At 41.7% G+C, this 20,501-nt stretch overlaps 1 protein-coding gene across 6 annotated transcripts in view; it reads right to left on the bottom strand.

Moving 5' to 3' along the window:
- The window catches only part of ATXN7L1 (ataxin 7 like 1), a 195,278-nt gene that overhangs the window by 105,131 nt on the left and 69,646 nt on the right, over positions 1–20,501 (bottom strand). The gene's annotated exons all lie outside the window — the stretch shown is intronic.

Raw genomic sequence — 20,501 nt, 5'->3', positions numbered from 1 at the left:
TTTGGCAGTAGGTAGTGACAAAAATTTAAATTAAACACTGATGGATTATTTTTTTGTTGCCATAGACCAAGACTGAAAAACACTGCCTCTGCCCTTCTCCATCTTCGTCTTTGTGAACAGAGGGAAACACTAAGACCCAGTTCTAGTACTATGCGAATTTCGTGTCAAATTTGGCTAATATATGTAAGCTTTCATGTACATGCAAGAATGTGCTGAAAACTATTGAAATGATCCCACTGCGGTCAAAACCCAAACTAAAACATATAAGTGGGGATAGATCTTTTCATTATTGTCTGCTGAATGTTGACCCCAAGTGTTGACCTACCGATTAATGCAACTCTGACTCAGGGACTTGTTACACGAGACAGTGCATGTTTAATATGAATTGTACTAAGCACTAAAGTAGTGTATTAAGAGTTAGATTGTGTTCTGAGCAGCCACAGGGTACTTGCTTACTATGATCCCAGCCTGCTCTTGGCAGGGCTGGACCTGGCTCTGCTTCTCCTCTCCCCGCTCCCAACACTGGCTCCGGTACCAGGCACCACAGCTTGTACATCTCCCCATGAGGATATGCAACTCCAATGCCCAGAGACCGTGTTGTCCCTGCCACGTGCCCAGCACCACCCAGCCCAGGAGTGCCTGCCCCTGGCATGCTGGGGCAAGCTACGTCTCAGCCGCAGGTGGAGTGAAGCATGGGAAGAGGAGCTCAGGAGAGGATGCTACTTCTGCTGCTGGACCCATACCTTAAATTAGCTCCAATGTAGTCCTGGGGCTGGGGCTGTCAGTTTATTGTTGGTCCCAGTCCCCAGCTCTGCACCAGAATCTTGAACTCATTAACTCTGTGGAGCAGTCAGACAATAGCTAAACGTGTGTTACTTAATATGATTTAGAGATACTCCTCTTGTGAAAAGTTGTAGCTTTGCTATGATACAATTGCACTTAGCATGTTTCACTGCTTGAACATGTGGATGCTTGCTTTTTAAGCAGTTAACACATTCTAAGTGTAACATACAACATGCCCTCAATGTTCTACACTACAGATTGCAACATATACTTAGGTGTACTTCCAAACCTCCCCAACCCCGAAGTCAATTCTAAAAATAAGATATTTAGCCAGCAAAAGCTTCTTTTGCATTGTTTCAGATTAAATTAACAGAAGAAAGACATCCCAGGTCAGATAGGGATAAGCAAACACCATAAATTTATGGTAAATTGTATATGAAGTGAAAGCATGTGTATATATGCTGAACAAAGTTAGCATTACTGGATATGGAGCAGAGGAGACTTGCTCCTCATCTTTTAAATCACATTCTCATTAAATGTCATGTTAAATATAGTTAATTATTCTATCTAGATGAATACAGCAAATTTATTTTAAAACAGTACAGTCCTTCTAGGTTGTCTGTCTTAACCAAATATATTTCAGAACAAAGATCAATTAAATATCTTTTAATTTTACTATGATAAGTACTACATTAATATCAGTAGTTAAGCAGAATGGCATTAAGCTATTAAGACAATTAAGTGATTCATTACAGGAATTCTTAAATGGAAAAACAAACACAACAGTGTCAGTTGTATCAGGAATACTGAAAAATTTACACACAGTATTTTGGGCATGCTAATATCTCGTTTTGAACAGAACTCAGTTTTCAGAAGACCAAGACAAAGTACAAATGGTCAAAGGCCAGGGACAGAAGTTACACATAAACGGGTTTAAGTGACCAGAAACTTGTTTAAACCTGTAACAGAACAGCAGCTCAGTGCACATAAACCAGTTTCAAAATGTCTGAAACTGGTTTAAGATAAACCTGGTTGGATGTAGTATCAGACTTACCTGATTTGGGTCAAACCGGTTTATGAAGCTTCTGTCCTAGACCCCTTCTTAGTTCAACTTAAATCACAGTCCCCTAACATCCCAACTTGCTTTCCAGACCTGGGCTGGGTTGGGCTGTCTGCTTCAGAGAACAGGGCTGGTCCCGCCCTCTGCTCCCTAGCTGGAGCAGTGAAGGCTGGATAACAAGGAGGTGAGGGGGGCAAGCCTGGCTGGGGATGCAGCCTAGTCTACAGGGGAGGAACTGCCCCCCACTTCCCCTGGCAAACCCCGGCTGGGTTCTGGGGCCAAGGAGGGGGGTTAAACACTCCTTCCCCTGCTCAAACTTACTGCTGGCTGCAACTGTGGACTGCAAATCCTAGTGCAACCTGGAAGTAGGAAGAGGAAGTGATGAGCAATCCTGCAGAGTCCTGCTGCTGTGATTCTGGATTGCAAATCCCAGAGACCTCAGGGGCAGCAGGAAGAGGAATGGAACACACAGCCAGAAAGCCAAGCTCTAGCTTCTGGCATGAGCCACTTCAGGCATGTGGCTGCATTTTCTGAATCAAAGGTAAATGTCTGTTCATTTCTGTTTCAATTTAATCTGTGCAGTTTAGACTAACCTACAAAGACTGAACTGATTCAGCCTTGGGCTTTTTGACCGTCTATACCTAGCCAAAAAGTCTGAGGCTGAATCAATTCAATCTTCATAGTTTAGTCTAAACTGCATAGATTGAACAGATAAGCAAGTGAACAGACATTCGCTTTTGATTCTGGAAATGCAGCCACATGCATTTGTGACTCAGGCCAAAAGACAGTGTGCTAGAGCACACTTCCCTGCTCAGCGAGAGCAGACAGCTTGGGCCAAGGCTAGCTTGCCACTCTGAATGGGGGTGGGGGGAGGCGCAAAACATCCTGGGATGCTGGGGGACTGTGAGTTAACTGGAATCTGGAGGGGATCTGGGACAGATGTTCAATAAACCGATTTAACCTAAATCAGTTAAGTCTGGTACTACATCCAGCCAGGTTTATTTTAAATCAGTTTCCGCCATTTTGAAAATGGTTTATGTGCACTGAAGTTCTGTTGTGTTACAGATGTGAACCGGTTTCCAATCACTTATACCAGTTTATGTGCAATTTCTGTCCCTAGCCCAAAGGTTTAATGCTGCTAGTGATATGGTGGGCACATGAACAATTTACTGGTGGGCTAAAGAGAATAGGGCTGCCACTCCAAAGTACATGCCTGTGTGAACACTCTTGGTGAACCCCAAGGCAACAGAAACTGAGCCACAGCAGCTTAACCATCACTGAAAGAAGGAGAACTTACTGCAGTTCAGTTTCCACTTGACATCAGGTAAGTGTATGCATACTGACATGAGATAAAGCACCATCCCCCTTTACATTAAAGTAAGTTGTGCATATTAGACATACTGATAGAAAAAATAGAACTCACTGGGTTTAGAAAACTAACCTGTGTTACAAATATACATTGAAGGCAGAAAATAAATTGATCTCAATAAACAATTAAAAAAATAAAAATAAAAATACTAGAAGTATAGAACAAATGTTACTAATTAACCTAATAAAATCTAAAGTAAACCATAAAATCTTTATACACAGAGATATATATGTATGTATTCATGTGTGTGCACGTGTATGAACACATACATGCACCCACATATACAACGCCAGCCACTAATAACCAACTAGGACAAAATGATCAATTTATAAGCTGTGATCTAACCATGGATTTGAGGATGACATTTTCCTTTACTTAAATCCAAGTTTTTCAGAAGATGTGAACTAGTAAAATGGTTTCTATGTGAGGCAGAAATCTTCCAAAAATGATCAAGAACATCTTCTGCAAGGACACATTTAATCTGTTGCTGTCCATTTATTTTCTTTAAGAAATCTCCTCAAAGCATGGATAGACTTTGGTGCTCCAAATGCTTTTAAAGCACTCCAAAATGAGAAGGTATAGATGTATATACCCAATGTGTGGCATTTCCACTTCAAAACTGACCCTAGAAAAACAGGAACAACTCTGAAGCACTTCTCTGCAAGGTGCTTCATGTTATGTTTGAACACTCCATCAGCTCTGATATACCTCTGATTTAGGTGCAATCACATCTCTCTCTGGAAAAGTGCTTGTTGCTTTCTGATCCATCCAATTTCTTTTGTCCACGCAGGTAAGCTAGCCATGTTAATCTGAAGTCAGGCAGAAGGTAGGCTGGGGGCGGGGGTGGAACTTTAGAAATTAACTGGTTTTGATAGGCATGAGTGTTCATAGGCAACAACCTACTTCATCAGATGCTATGAATGGACTTTGCCAGGTACTATAAATGGACTCCAAAATACACCAGAACTGGAGAGTGTGCTTGGACTACTAAGGGAAAGTCATGGTGGACAGCAGTTCCTGAAGTACTGCAGACCTCAGAAGGAAGATTTTGTGGGGGAAGCTGTGGAAGAGACAAAGGTTTCTTTTCTTTTCACTCCCAATTGCATATGGTAAAAGTTTTGATGCATGGACCAAGTTTTTTTGTGTGCGCTAGTCACATCTATGTTACTGCATATCAAAAGTCCTCAGCATTTCAGTGTAGTTCCATGTGGCCTACTGCTTAGGTGGAAACAGATACAGATGTTAGAAAATATAGCTTTTGTGCATACCTGGTATGTTATGTCAGCTGTTTTGAATGACAAGTGCATTACTGCCTGAATCCTGCATAAGTCTGTTTGGGATTCCCAAACAGTCACTCTGTACCTATGTTTCCTGAGGGGCCTGCTTTATTAGGTACGATCTAACATGGGAGAGGACCCACCCAATTTTTGTTCACAAGCCAAGGTACAGGGACACTTACTCAAGAAGTGGGAGACCTGGGGTCTAGACCTACTTCAGATGTAGGGGTGTTGAACCCACATCTATCACTTCCCAGGAAATTTCCCTCACCACCAGGCTATGGGCTGGGCTAAACGAAGCTGAGTGCAGTCTCCATCCCTTCACTTGGCTGTCTGGCTCGCCTGGTGGCCAAAGGCATGGCTGCTCTCAGAGGCAGGACAAGCAAGAGGCAGCCTGTCAGTGTAAATCAGTAAGGAGGGAACCCTGGGTTTTGACCCTGGGGAATTATTTTTTTTTTTGCATTTTATATTAACTACTGTTTGAGATACTAAAATAACATTGGGTTTACAAGTTGGTGGGGAGGGTGTCTTTTTCTCTCCTGGTTGTGCTTCAATACAGCTAGGCCTTTAAGTAATTAAGACTAGTTGGAGGTTTTGAATTTTGAAACCCACATTAACAGAAACCCTGAACTCAGGGCTGCAGGAAGTAACTGAAACACACTAGTCCAGAAAAAAGCTAGGAGTCCTTACATGCACTTCTTTCTGCACTTCTACTGAATGGCCTATGAGGTGTGGATCCTGACCAAAGAGCACTGGAATGTCTCCAGACAAATGGATACCTTTTAAGAGAAAACTACACCTCTTTTGAAGCCTTGTCTGAGATTCAAATTACCAGGGATGCCTCCCCTCACCCAGTGCAATGACTATGATGGCATGGAGACCCAGGATGCATAACTCATTTTTTGGACAGCATTTATGAACACACATGCCTAAATTTTAGCTGGTATAATGCAGTGATAATGCTGTGTAGTGGATTAGGTGCCTTTATGAATCTGGGCCTTAATGAAAAGCTATGCAATATTTTGTTTTCTCTTAATTGTTCAATAGACAGTATTTCTTGCACAATATTCAAGAATTATTAATTTCTTTGAGAGCTTTTCTAGGACACTCTCCACTTTAGAACTGGAGTGCTCTGCAGACATTACGTTGCCTTCACCATACCTCTGTGAGGTGAGCGGATGGTATTACTCCATTTTGCAGCTGTGGGACTGAGGCTCAGTAGGATTATGGTAAAACATATCTACTAACTTTGTTTGCCTAATCTGAGATGTCTAGGACCAGCTTCATCACAGTACTAAACATTTTATTTTCAAATCACAGCTCCCATTAATTTCAGTTCAACTACAAGTGCCAAGCACTTCTGCAAATAAAACCCCACAGTCTCAAGTCAGACACTCAGAAAATAAGATACATAACAAGCACTGACCAGTTGTGCAATGTGGTTTAAGGAACTTGCTAACATCACATAGAGACTCTTCAGCAGAAGCAGAATCCAGTTTTTCAGGACAGCATTAAGGTCTAAAGCCAGGAGTGGGCAATGTTTTCTGGCAGTGGGCCAGAATGACCCAGCTCAGGTGGAAGGTGGGCTGGCACTTCTCTCGACTGCCACTTCTCTCTGCCGCCCAGCTGCAGTGCGACATGAGCAAAGCACCTGGCTGCAGCGCAGCACAGCACATGCAAAACCACCACTGCCAAATGCCACTGAAGCCCTGAGTCCACCACACAGTCCACAGTTGTCGACCCCTGGTGTAAGCCACAAGACCCTCTTTTCCCTCTCCTAGCAATCCTGACATTCATTACATGCCTTCCAAATTTTGTAACAAAGAAATGAGTCCTGCAGATAACGTCTTCTCCTACTGTGCAACACAGACTCATCCCCAAAGCACATTCACTCTGTGTACTGAATGGAAAAAATGATACGGGACCACATAACTAGGTGCAATATCATAATGCACACACACAGGGAAAGAAAGGGGACAAATTAAGGTTGCACAAGTCACCTTAACTCTGGCATCTCCTACCCTTCTAACTGTTTGACTTCACAGCTGTAAAACTGTTGTTTTAATGTAGTTTTTTAAATATGTAATTTCCTAGAGTTTTTTTTTAAACTGAAGGACATTGTCCCATCATTATGCAGCATTCTGTTGACACCCACATAATTGACCAAGCAGGATTAGAAACTTGAGATCCACCACAGACCTCTGCTGTGTGAGCTAATGCAGCAAGTGGTGGATGATAAGAAACTACCACTGCTATGGAGCAGCACTAGAAGGAGGACACAGTTTACCAATGAGCTTCACAGATGCTTATCAATGACAGAGGAATAGTGGAACTCAGGAGCCTTAGGTTCCCAGTCCCCACTTCTTTCAAGACTCTGTACTATCCTAGTGTTTCCTGCTCATCCCTATACATATAAAACCTATCTTACCTTCGTATCCTACGTCACTCTAGACCCCAATCCCAGGTCTTACCACTTCAAGTCCCAGACTCCTTGTCTAAACCCTTCCCTGTACCTGTACCCCAGTTCCAGCTTTTAGCCCATCTGCATTTGATATGGTTTCCTCTACCCTTCCTGTGTGCTGGTGGGGGCAGAGCAGGGAGGGTTACTGAGAGCACAGTAGAGACGGTACCTGCTCTCTGTTCCCGGACCTGGTTCTACATCAGCTTGGAGCAGTCATAATAAGGGAAGTCCAGCTGGAACAGGTTTTGTCAGTTTAAGGGGGTGGCACAAGCACAGTACTGTAAGTTGCAGGACCAGCAAGAAGTTGGAACATGCTCAGTGAAGATTGAATCTTCAGATACTCTAGCTTGGGGGCAGGCAATTATTTCGGCTGGAGGGATGCTTAATGAGTTTTGATGAGCTGTCAAGGGCCGCATGGGTAGCCCCGCCCCTTGACAGTTGCCCCACCGCCTGGTCACCATATTGGGACTGGAAGTCCCACCCCCTGCCACAGTGAGCCCCTCCCCTTTCCACCCCATGGGAATACTCCTTTTGGGAGGGGAGGGTTGCCATCTTGGAACCATAAAAAAAACTAATCATACACTAAAAGTCAAACACCTACTATAACATGCTTTAATCTTACTGCAAAAGTATTTGTCATGATTTGTGTTGTACACAGTATATAGAGGGGATTGCATAATAACAACTAAAAAATAAAGTCTTACTCATATATTGTGTGCATGTATGGTGTGGTGTGTGTGTGTGTGTATGGTTAGGTGTGGTGTGGGTGTGTATGTTAAGGTGTAGGGTAAGTGTGTGTGTATGGTGGGGTGTGCATGGGGGGCACAGGGTATGTTGGGGGGTATATATGAGGGCTTGTAGGGGCAGGGTGTGCATGTGTGAGGTTTGTGGGGTATGAGGGAGGGTGGTGGGGTGTGGGGACCCACCCCACACTCCCCCACATGGCATACAGCCCCTGCTGCCAGCAGCAGCAGCAGGTGAGGACACTTAGGACACTCAGGTCCTGTGCAGGCGCTGGCACCCAATGGTGTGCGAGTCAGAGCTCCTGCCTTCTTTGCTGTTGGACCCTTCCTTTAACTAGTGCTCTCAAAGGTGTGGTTTCCAGTCTGTCTGCCTTCTCCTTAAAGGGTCCTTCTTCCTTGTAATGGAGACTGACGGGGTCTTGTTATGCTGCTAAAAATCCAAGTATTCATTGAGCATGCACACACACAATATAAACCTTTGAAAATAACGTGGCCACATATGGCTAGAGTTTTCCAAGGGCTGTAAAGAGCATATCCCTGATGCAAAGGTCACATCCCTGCCAAATTTCAAGTCCCTGCTACAAGGCATGGTGATGCTTGAGCTGTTCGAAGAACAGGTTGCTAGAATTTTTCAACATGGACAAATGCATTTGGTTTTTCCTAACCTGTTTCTTAGGAACAATTGGACTGTTTGGCTGTAGTTTTCCAAAATATTCAGACAACTGGCTTGGAAAATTTCAGCTCCAACCATTAACATCTGGCAAACAATTGAAAACAGGTCTTACAATGGGAAGTATCAGGCAACCTTAATAGTAGGCAGCAGTCGACTCCCTGTCTATCATTCAATTTTTGCTAATGAGAATCAAATTCTGTTTTCCTAGTTCACCAAAACAGTTCCTCTGCTAGACATATGACCAAAACAGTTGGAAGTGCGATGCTCTAAACTAAGTCCTGTAAATTATAGTATACAGGAGATTAAACTTAAGCCTAATGCTATCCTCAAGCTTCAACAGCTGAGTCCTATAAATGGATACCCCTTAAGAGAGAAATCCTTCTTGCTGGTTACTATTTAAAACTACATCTCTATTAAAGCCCTGTCTGAGACGCAAATTACCAGGGATGCCTACCTCCCACCAATGCACTGACTATGATGCAGAGTTCAAACATGCACCATATCATTTAACATTGTTTAAACAAAGTACAGAAATTTAAATGCACTATGGTTAAATACTAATAATTAATGTGGTATATAAAGAGGTGAGTTAAGTTCTAATTTAAGAAAATATTTGTAAAATGAAGCACTGTAGTTTTAGCATTTCGGAAAATGTCTATGGTCATTATCATTCTTTAATGCAGTTCTTTCCATAATAATCTTTTTAAAAAATCATTTAGGATGGGCATTATCAAATCTTAGAGTACTCAAGGAATTTATGGGGGAAGATTTTAATGGAGAAGATTATTAAGGGAAGGGACAAAGAGGTTAGAGTTGTATAAACTTAATTGAGAAAATTTAGAAATGTATTTGCCCAGAAGTAGATACAAAGGGGAAGAGGCAATTTTTACTCGACTTTTTAGGCATTTGTAATATTATACTTACTAGCAGAGAGAATGAATTAAAAGGCAGTGTATGGTGGGGGTGTGCATGGGGGCAAAGGGTATGTTGCGGGGTATATATATGAGGGCTTATGGGGGCAAGGTGTAACTCCAGGTCATTGTAACTCCTGCAAGTTGGAATTCACATCAGAGTGAATGGCTTGTAAATGTCTTTTGCAGTGAGACTGCAAGGACAGAGTGGAAAAGGGATGGTATTAAGTGGCCTCTGTTCCACACAGACCAGGCTGAAGGGCAGAGATGGGTGTTAGATAATGTAAGAGATCCTAGATACCTTTCACACATTTTGGAGGTGCTATAGCTGGTATTGTAACCAAAAATTGGAACTGTGGGTGGGATGCTTGCACTGCTGCCTAATATCTTACACCCCAGGGAGGACTAGATTTCATCTTCCCACTCCTATCCAAAAGGAAGGAGTACCTCTTATTACTAAGTATACCTGCTTTAAGGTAAGGGAAATGAAAAATATTGAGTAAAATCCCTTTAAGTACATCCTGGACACTACTATAAATAAAACTAAAAATGAATACACTAAAGAAGTAAGGTACAAACAAACACTTAGGAGCTGGCAGAAGCCCGAGAATTCAACCAAAGTGGTTAGATTCAACCCAAAGCAAGTTGGATACCCTTATTTTAATCATTTTCAAACTTTTATGGAGCAAAATCTACCACCATTAAATGACAATCAAAAAGCTGGCCTACTAAGATTATCAATATTGTATTACTCAGTATTTGATGACGCAATTAAATGATCACAGATGGGGAAGAATGAGAAGCCATCAAACTTCCTTTTCTGTCCAGTGAAGGAGATGAGCAATTTCCTCCGAAAAGGTCACAATACAGCGGACAAAATATTAACAATTATAGAAAAGAGCTATGCTTCATTAATACAGAAGATACACCTGATATATTAAGTTGGGGCTGTCCAACTTCTAAGTGGGATGCACCAACAGGGGCTACACAGCACAAGACACACTAGCATGAGCCCCAGGTGCCACACTGCCACGAGGGCCCACTAGCTTGCTGCACGGAACATGGCAGCCTGGCTCCCAACCCTGAGATCCCCGGCCACAGGCTCCCCATGCCGCATGACTGTCCCAGACTGCAGGCTCCCTGTGCCCCATGGGTTATGCTGCACTGCTCTCTGGGGCGAGGGCAGAAACTGGAAGCTGGAGGATAGAAGGAGATTCTGGGGCACCTATACATGAGTGTGGAGGCTGCTCTGATGTACTATAATTCCAGTGTGTCAGAGCAAACTCGATTAACTGAGTCGGCTGAAGCATGGTAATTACCATACTCCAGCGGCCTCCTGCATCTTGTGCATCAGTGCCCCTGCTGCCATTTTTAAGCACAGGGATGCTGGTACATGAGACACAGCAGCACTTTAATGAGAGCAGATCTCAGAGCCGCTCTCATTAAAGCACCACCCCCACTACACCTAGAGCACTGTAAGAGCACCCCTGGAGGCCCTGGCTATTGTTGCAACCAGAATGAGGGGGGAGCCTCGGGGCTGTAAATTAGCCCTTCAGCAGCCATCAATTAGACAGCTCTACATTAAATTGTTCACAATTTTGATAGTGGTTCCAACAAAATGTTGTATTAATATCATTACCAAAGTCCTTCTATGAAACAAATACGCCAGCTAGTTATATTTTTTTCTAAAAAGCAAACCATAATTCACTCTTTTTGTAGCTCAAATTTCCTTCTTTTGAAGGCCAATTCATAAATTTCTACTAAGCTGCCATCACTATGTAGAGCAGTCATAAATATGTTCAAAATACAATCTCTCTTAGGGCAATGGGCTATTAACTGAAAGAGGAAAGTGCTATTTATATTTTAGACTATTCTATGACTTCTTAGGTGGTAGATTTTTTCTTTTAAAATAATGCTACTACAGCAAATAAATCAAATGGGAGATATCCTTGCCAAACTATCATGAAGAAACAGGTGTGGCAACCCTGGCATTCATAACCCAGCGAAAAAGACAAGTCAAAGGTGTACAACCTTTTACCTGTCATTACAAGCTTATATAACAACAGTCTGTCCCCTAATTAGACGCGTGTGCTGAAATGACCTTGCAGAAAGAAAGGAAAGATAACAATATAATCATACCACAATAGTTAGCAATGGCAAACACCTACGAAGTCATCTGGCGCATCTCTCTTGCCAAAGCAGGACCTGTTCTTCACTGTTCACTAATATTTTCCCAGTCTAGTTCTAACTATCCTAACAGGATTTCTGTTGCTTCCCTAGAATTTGTACACAGACACACTGGGAGGCTTTTCTTCAAAAGCTGGCTAAAGTTTGCTCTCTTGATTTGAATGTGTTAACTTCTACTTTTACCACCATTTATTAACCTAAATTTATCTTCATGTGTGGAGTTTACAGCCTGCAACTTGATTTGCATTTTACATTTGTTAAAAAAATAAGCAGGGACAACTACCCAAAACTAGTACCTGTCAAATTAAAAACAGAAGAAAAATTAAAAGAACCAGAAGTACACAGAACACCTTTCTGGCACTTCAGATCAGTCTTCAAAATACTGTAACTTATCAAATCAAGCCTGTGGTCCACTCTTGGGAAAAACTAGGAGTAATAGTCACAGTCTGGACACCCTAGCTGTGAAATAGTTTTTCCTAATGTTGAGCCTGAAACCAGCTTCCAGGAGTTTGTGACCATTACTCCTAGTTGTTCACCCGAGCCCTAGATGTACACTTCTGATGTAGAGGTAAGCTGCTACCAAGTCCATTTTAGCCTTCTCTTTTTCAGGCTGAAGAGTCCCAGGTCCTTCAGCCTTTCCTTGTATGGCTTGCCATGCAAGTCTCTGATCATATGCGTGGCCCTTCTCTGGACTCTCTCAAGCTTTACCAAGTCCTTGTTAAGATGCGGAGCCCAGAACCGGACCCAGTACTCCAGCTGCAGTCTCACCAGTGCTGAGTAGAGCCGAGTAGAGCAGGAGAATCACTTCTTTTCAATGGTTTTGCTGGAGATGCATCAATTGATGCATGCCAGCATATTGTTGGCCCTGCTGGCTACAGCATCGCACTGCCAGCTCATGTTCATACTGTGGTCAATTATTACCCTCAGGTCTTGGTGACAAGTGATGGGGGATTCAGTCCTGCTGCCTGATGAGAGGCAGCAGTTGCACAAGCACCCATGACACGAGTTTTGCCTGTGAGCAGCTAGGGGTGCAGGGCCCCAGAATCCCCCTGCACCTATCTCCTTGACAGCTGGCGGGCTTAGTGGCCGCAGCAAGGCCTAGCAGCCAGGCCTACAGTGGTTTCCCCCTGCTCTGCCCCAAGACGGACACAGTTGCACAAACACCCATGCCACGAGTTTTGCCTGCCTGTGGCCAGAGGTGCAGGGCCTCAGAACCCCTGTACCTATCTTGTTGACAGCTGGCAGGCTTTGTGGCCACAGCAGGGGCTAGCAGGCCTGCAGCTTTCACCCTGCTGCGCCTTAACACACAGTGTCACCCATGTCACGAGTTTTGCTTGTCTGTAGCTTGAGGTACAGTTTCCCCAAACCCCTGCACCTATCTCCTTGAAACTTGGCAGGCTTTGTTGCATCAGCAGGGGCTACCATCCCTGCAGTTTTGACCCCTCTGTGGCTTAACACATACACGTGACATGAGTTTCTCTCTCAAGACTTTGGGGTGCAGTTTCTCCAAACTTCCTGCACCTATCATCTTGAACCTTGGCATGCTTTATGCCCTCAGAAGGGGCTACCATTCCTACAAGTTTCATCCAAATCTGGCCAGAAATGGCAAACTTATAGCCTGTTTCGACCCTCCCCATTATATCCTATGGGCAAAACGTCAAAACAGTTGAAATGGCAAAACATTTTGACGGAACAAAACAGAACAGCTGTTTCGACTCGAAACAAAAGTCGACACGAAACACTGTTCTGTCGAAACAGAACGCTTCTGTTTCGCACAGCCCTAAAAACCCCCTGCTAGGAACTATGTCATTATGGAAGACTAAATTCCTAGACATAGATCAGAGACAAATTAATAACAGTAAAGCCCAGATGTTCCTGAATGCAGCTATCAACAGATTTTTTCACCAAAAGGAGATGCTATTTTTGGCCTGGTTTTGGTAGGCAATGACAACATTAAAGAACTATGGAAAATGTATTTGGATAAAGTGATCTTGAGCTGATAAATTTTAAATTAAAATTAAGGAAAAAAACTAAAGTAGGTCTGTAAATAAGCTTCCTCATCTCCATAGGGCATATTCTGAGAAATTAAGAGAACTAGATATTGAAATCCACTAGTGAGAGGAACCCAAGGACTTACATACGGACAAAGTTTGTTTGTTTGTTTTTAAGGCAAGGGGACAAAAACTATCTTTCTGTATCCCAAGCAAAAAGGGGAAAGAATGTAAGGAAGGATTCCAGGTCTAGCTGGATGAATAACCACTTCAAAAAGAACATTAGGAACAAGCAGAGCCTAAAAGGCATGAAGAAATAGACTGATCAACAAAGCAAGCTGTAGTGCAGAAATCAAGCAGCACAGTTACCATAAGAACTGCCAGAAGTCAAGTTGAGTTACTTTGCAAAGAAAATTGAAAACCAATATTAAAATATTCTTTAGCTATATAAAGAGAACAAGAAATGAAAAGTCATTATACAGCATGGATAGGGTAGATTAAAAATTATCTTAGTATGGCTGAAATACGAAAGGAATACTTTGCTTGTGGAAAAAGGCAGGATGGCTAATGGAAATGAGGGAATGGAAATAGAAATGACTATATCGGAGGAAGAAGCAAAACTCAGAGAGCATAATGTGTTTAAGAAAGGGGTGCGTGTAGAACCAGATCATTTCCATCCCAGAATTCTTAAAGCACTGGCCTGTGAAATTGCAGGGGTGATAGAAAGGAGTTTTAAAAACCGATCAAGCTGAAAGGTGTACTGTATGGTAGAGAATTGCAAATATAATACCTCTATTTAAAAGGAGGAGGATAAAAGTGATTTGGGCAACTACCGAGCTATTAATCTTATCGCAACAGCCTTTAGAATAAATTTGGAATAAAATAATTAAAAGCATGGATGTAAACAGAAAATGGAATACAACTTACCATGTGTTCACCAAAGTGAATAACCAAATACTTTCCTTGGAAAAAGATATCTAAGTTTTCTATATAAAGGAAATGCAGACAATCAAACCTGGATTTCAGTTAAGTATTTAATAAGATGCCACCTGAGATGGTCTTTTCCAGCCTCTGAATCAAATTTAATATAACACCTTTAAAATATTTTAAAACAATATAGTCATTTTTTTTTTAAATGCCATGATGTTTAAGTAATCATGCAATTGTGAGGACATTTTAAAGTGATTTTTCCAATGTGTAAAATAGTGGGGTTCTTCCATGTGATCAGACTACAATAACTGAAAATAATTTTTAAAAGTGGACTGATTAATTATGCAATTGGTAATAAGAAATACTTAATCAAATGTAGGGTCTAAATGAAGATACTGTCTACCATTTGATGTAGGAAAGGAGCATGGTGAAACAGAAAACCCCAATATTGTCTTGAGTTTTATTTTTACCTATACTTAAAATTAAAATCACCAACATACTCTAGTTCTTTCCACTGTCTCTACCTCTTCCACACCTTTGTAGCTGCATGTAGTTCAAAACACGTAAGATCATAAATGTAAGCCTAAGTAGGAGGGTATAAATGTATCTTCAAGTTCTCCTCCAAGGTGTTCAGTATCATTGAATCTACATACAGAATAACAGGGCATACTGCGACATGCTGCATTTAAACAAAATTTGATCCATCAAATCAATTTCTTATCTTTCCAGCTGATGAAACTCAAAAACAAAATCAGAAAAGTGAAATATTTCCATTTCATCCACACTGGAGATGATGAACAGTACATTTCACTTTCCTATCGTGGAGTGCCCAGTACCAGACGCTTTACAGGAACCTAAACCCCTTCCCATAATGGGCTGTTATATACTGTATTTAACTGATTCCAAGATGAGGTTCCCCCCCCACCATTTTACATGAGGAAAAGAGACCCTCATCTTGGAATCGAGTACGGAGGGGGGGGAGGGAGGGCAGACAGTTGCTGTGACTCTAGCTCTGGCCCAACATGAGGTAGGAGTTGGAGTTGTAGGTTCTGCCTCCAGCCCCACCTCTCCCCTGGTAGCCCTGGGGACCCAAAGCAGTGTGCATGTGTGGGGGGGTGCAAGCAGCTTACCTCTTCCCACCTGTTTTCACCCCCCACTTACCTCCCACTGGTGTTGTTCCCCCACGCCCCACAGCCTCCAGCCACCACCCCAACACCTCCCCTCCCCTTTACCCTTGCTCTGGCACCAAGAGTCTCCATTACTGCTCGGAGCATGGAGCCTGTCAGCAGTGGAGCAAAGATAAGCAGTGGGAGAGAGGGGAGACAGAGGAAAGTAGAGCAATGGCCCAAAGCTGCAGGGTACAGAAGCAGAGGGGGAATTAGTCTGTGGAGTGGTGGGTGGCAGAGAAGGACAGGTAGCAAGGGGCAAGATGCCCCCCTCACCTGTCCACCCACTACTCCCCCATTATTTGACTTCAACCACCTACCCCCCCCATCACTGCTTTCTCCCACTACAATGGTGGTGGTGACAAAATTTAAGATGATCCTCCAACAGTTACTTTCCATATATAAAATCTAAAAACTAATTTTACATGTATAGAATCTAATTACCTGGGGGTCATCTTAAATTCATGGTCAGCTTGGATTCAGGTAAATATGACAATGATAGATCCACTGAGAAAGACTGTTCCTATTCCACACAGCTGGCAGCTGACTTTTGTCCAACAGTGTGCAAGTTTATAATAATTTTCAACCTAAGTAGTGAAACTGCAGATTTAATTGATACTTTTACACTCAAAAACATCCTCTGGCAATAAATTCCACAGGTTTTTTAAAGCATTATGTAGAAAAGTATTTTTATCAATTTCAATTTTGCTTTTAATTTTCTCAGAATCGTATTTTTATTATAACGATGTGCAAGAGTCCCAGCTGCCATATTCTACTCATTATTTTATTTTACCTCTATCACACTATCTCTGTCTCCTTTCTAAATAAAATTAATCCTAATCATTCAATCTTCGCTCACCTGGAGGCACCGCATACCTCTACATAACTGTTGCCTTTTCTGTGCGTTTTCCAATTTTTAGTCAGGTCTATCTTGAAATGGAGATGACCAGAACCAGATACAATATTCAAGGTAAGGACACTATTAATTTTGATAGCAGTATAATATTTCCTATATTCTTCACTGCTTTTATAAAGGAATCTATACTGTTTTCAAGAGCATGCCTGCAAACTTAGCCAATTGTATCAACTTATTTGTAATGATAATTCTACTCTCAAGAATAATTATAATTTATTTAGGACTTATTGATATGAAGAGCTCAAATCATTCCCTTCAATGAGTAATGCCTTACACTCACCTACAGAGAATTTCATGTACTATCATATTTCACTGCCTAGCTTTATTAAATCCTTCTTGGAGCTCCTTATAGTCTTTTCTAGTTGACTAGCCTATAACCATGCCAGCTACAAATTTTGCCACCTTTACTCGTCACACTACTGTCCTGATGCTTAACAAACTAAACACTGAACTTAATTTTTGAATCACAGGCACTCGACTGTTAACCTCCTTTCATACTTAAACCAGTCTTCTGTTTATGAAATAACTTCACCTTCCATTCCATGACTTGGCTTCTTCTAGTTTCTTTTTAAAAACAGTCACCTTAAGAAATATAAGAACAGAAAATGATACTTTCTGAGCACCTCAGATAGTAACTAAACTGAACTTCATACACAGGGACCTACTGAATTCATGATTTTGTGGATTTTGCAGAAACCATAAAATCTGGCATTGCCTCCAAAAGCTGCGGCAAAAAGAAGAAAACTTACTGAAAATAAAATGCTGGCTCCCCAGAAGGAACCAGAAGTCCGCACAGCACTGCAGCCTCGCTGTGCAGTCCTCCGGAGTGGGACGGGGGGATGCCAGCACACAGGGCAGCTCAAGATGACTGCTGCCCCTGTCCCTCGCCACTGATTGGTTAAGGGGGCTGCCTTTCATGCAGCCTCACCTCTTTCCAATTAGCAGCAAGGGGTGGGGGTGTATGATAGACAGCCCTTGCAGGCAATCACTGGCAAGGGGTGAGACCACTGGCCCGTCAGCCAGGTGTGTGTGGCGGGTGGTGGGGGTCCACAATCACCCCTCAAAAATGGAAGCTGCCCTGTGATCTGCCCACAAAATTGGCCGGCTGCCTCCTCAAATTGGGTAGACCCCCTAATCATAAACATCAAGCTTTTCTTCACAGCTGTTCTGTGACGAAGACACTTATAGAGAGAGGGAATCAGTTTAGGGGGTCACTGTTAAGTTAGCTGCCCACAGACGCACCAGTTCCCTGACAGGTCTGGATCAACGTAGTGTCCTAAACAATAACATACCATTAGGTCAATGATTTTACTGACTTCCTTAAACTGTTCAAAACTAATGAGAAAATAATCTTTTGCAGGTGCCCGGCTGGTTGCATCTTATTCTGTGCAAGTTGCTTCTCTCAAAGTCTGTTGCTCTCAGGATCATGACTAATACTCTTTTAAATGAAAGGTACAATTATCCACTACCTTTCTATCTTCCCAAACAGTATTTGTTTCTAACGACAATATTTTTATTAGAACAGCTTTGCCTTTTTTTTTTTTCTTATGTTCCTTCACAACTTTTGAACATAATCCATCTGGTCTTGGTGATCTGTTAGATCAGGGATTCCCAAAGCATGGCCCACGGAGCAAATGCTACCTGTGAGCCCTTCTGATGGCCTGGTAAAACCTTTTTTTTTTTTTTAAACAGCTAAGCTTATGCTAAAAACATAAGGCCACAGCTATGTTGTTCAACTTACGCAGCATAATGAAGTGTTCAGGGTGTACATCCAAGTTTTCAATCAGGCTAGTTACACCCAGGACACTGTCCCTTTGGCTATACAACTTTATCTAACATTGGTTCCAATTCCTTTTTAACACCATTTTGTACCTAAGAAAGACTTCTTTGATATTTACAGAAATAGGTTCAGGTAGCAAATGCAGATGCAAAACCTAATTGCCTTCTCTGCAACATCCTCATCTTTGCTGTGCACTTCTTTTCTTTCACAATATTGGACCCTAGCAAATCTGTTGACCCTCTTTTGACATGCCTAAATAAATCCTTGTTATGTGCCATTTGACACTGGCCTCAAGCTATACAAAGTCTGTCTTAACCCTCCTAATTTCCATCTTACAATTTACTTCCTGTAATTTACAATCTTTTTTATTGGGTTCACTAAGCTGTTTTTCCACTTAACAGATAATATTTCAGGCCTGAAAATACTTTTGTGCATTTTCCATTCAACTACACATTTTTCCTGCTTTTTGCTTAGGGGCAGGCATACTTTGACTTGAACATGAGATGCTCAAGTCACTTAATGTTTGATTCTAATTATAGTAATTTGGCACTATTAGATTTCTCTCTCATTTTTCCTTCTATTTTTCCATACAGTTTTGCTGAGCCAGGATACCCAAAGATCTACACAGCTTCCCCTGTTGGTGGTGATACCAGAGGGCTTTATTGCTTTTTAAAAGAAGGAATCACCTCCTTAGCTTACATCAGCTTCCTCTTTTCTTGAGAGGAGTAACAGATTAGACTAGATTTATGTCATTTACTGTCAATTACTTTCAGCAATTGGCTGCTTTCATAATTGTGTTCTAACTTCAGTGACTGTATAAAGAAGTCATACTATCAATCTCAGCATTGGGCTTCACATGAACCCCAAGACATGTCATGGCTATGGAAGGGCATAAATCACACATTCTACAAGAAGTTTAAACTTTTCTTAAACAGAAACTCTACAGTATACATACTTTTTCTATACTACACCAAGCCTTTTATTAACATACGGGTTGAGTATTTCTGTTTATTGTACCTAAACTTTTAGTGATCATCTCTAAGTCATCCTTGTCTGCCTTGGGAAAATATGAATGTATTATGTAGCCAGGAGGCAACAGTTGGATGAAAAAGAGAAATCTCATGATTTGTGTAAGCATGAATATTTAAGAAAAATAACTTGTTACTACCCTAGAATTGGTCCTTCAGAAGTAATTAAGTTCACAAGTCATGCTTCCCGAATCTTCGCCAGGCAGTGGTGTAACTAGCAATTTTGGTGACCTGGGCACAAATACTGCCAAGTGAGAAGCTGCTGGTGCCCCCTCTAAGTAGGCACCCAGGGCTGGTGTCCCACTTTCTCCACCCTAGTTATGCTATGGTCTCTAGGATTTTCAAGTCCTTAAGTTGGAAATAGCCATGCTGACCTATGGCACAAACCTGCCCTCAGCATGATTTTCATTATGGTGTTGGTCACTGCTCTTGAAAAGATGGATTTCAGAGCATTCCCTTCCAATAAGCTTCCCTCTAAAATGGACAAACTGATTTTTCGTACTTCCCTTTCTACAGCACATTTGTTCAAGATTTTTCACTCAATGAATACATTGCAGCATACAAGACTGATTCGGAGATATAGGACTTGTGAACATAAATGAAAAGCATCCAGCTAGGCCATTTTAAATTTTGCTTCTTGATGCATTTCAAATCAATAATTTCTTCAATATTAGCTATTTTTCACTGCTACACAAGCCTCCCTCAAAAATAACTGGTTAAAGTTTTCGCAGGAGGGATGTACAAAAACTTTTAGCTCAAACAAAGCTCAGCATCCCGAACAAACCATGCTATCACTCCTTTGTTTATGCAAGTCAAAATACTGAACAAATAATAAGCCAAGATGAGAACTAAAGCTTTGCAGAAAATTCACAAAACAAATTAATGCGAAATATAACATCCCACATATTTCAAACAAGAACTCTTTGCAGGACAAGAACTTAAGGTAAACAGCCTAATTTAGACAAAAAATATTCAGAACTTACTACAACTCCTGGCATTCAAATTTTCATTGCTGTTTTATCAGGTCACCAATTTCAAACTTCCTACAGAAACTCTGCTTTGAGAGCCTTCCCTCTGAACTTCAGTTAATAACAATGTGACCCCACTAGTGATGTTTTACACAGACCAATCCAAGGTTACATCAAAATAGTTAGTCTAGCTGGCATCTTCCTAGTAAATTACAGGAATTATCTAATTTGTTATAAGTGGTTTAACTTTAAAAGCCC

The sequence above is a fragment of the Alligator sinensis genome, unplaced genomic scaffold (assembly GCF_000455745.1).
Source record: "Alligator sinensis unplaced genomic scaffold, ASM45574v1 scaffold100_1, whole genome shotgun sequence".
Taxonomy (NCBI): Eukaryota; Metazoa; Chordata; order Crocodylia; family Alligatoridae; genus Alligator; species Alligator sinensis.
This window is presented reverse-complemented; position numbering and strand designations above follow the sequence as displayed.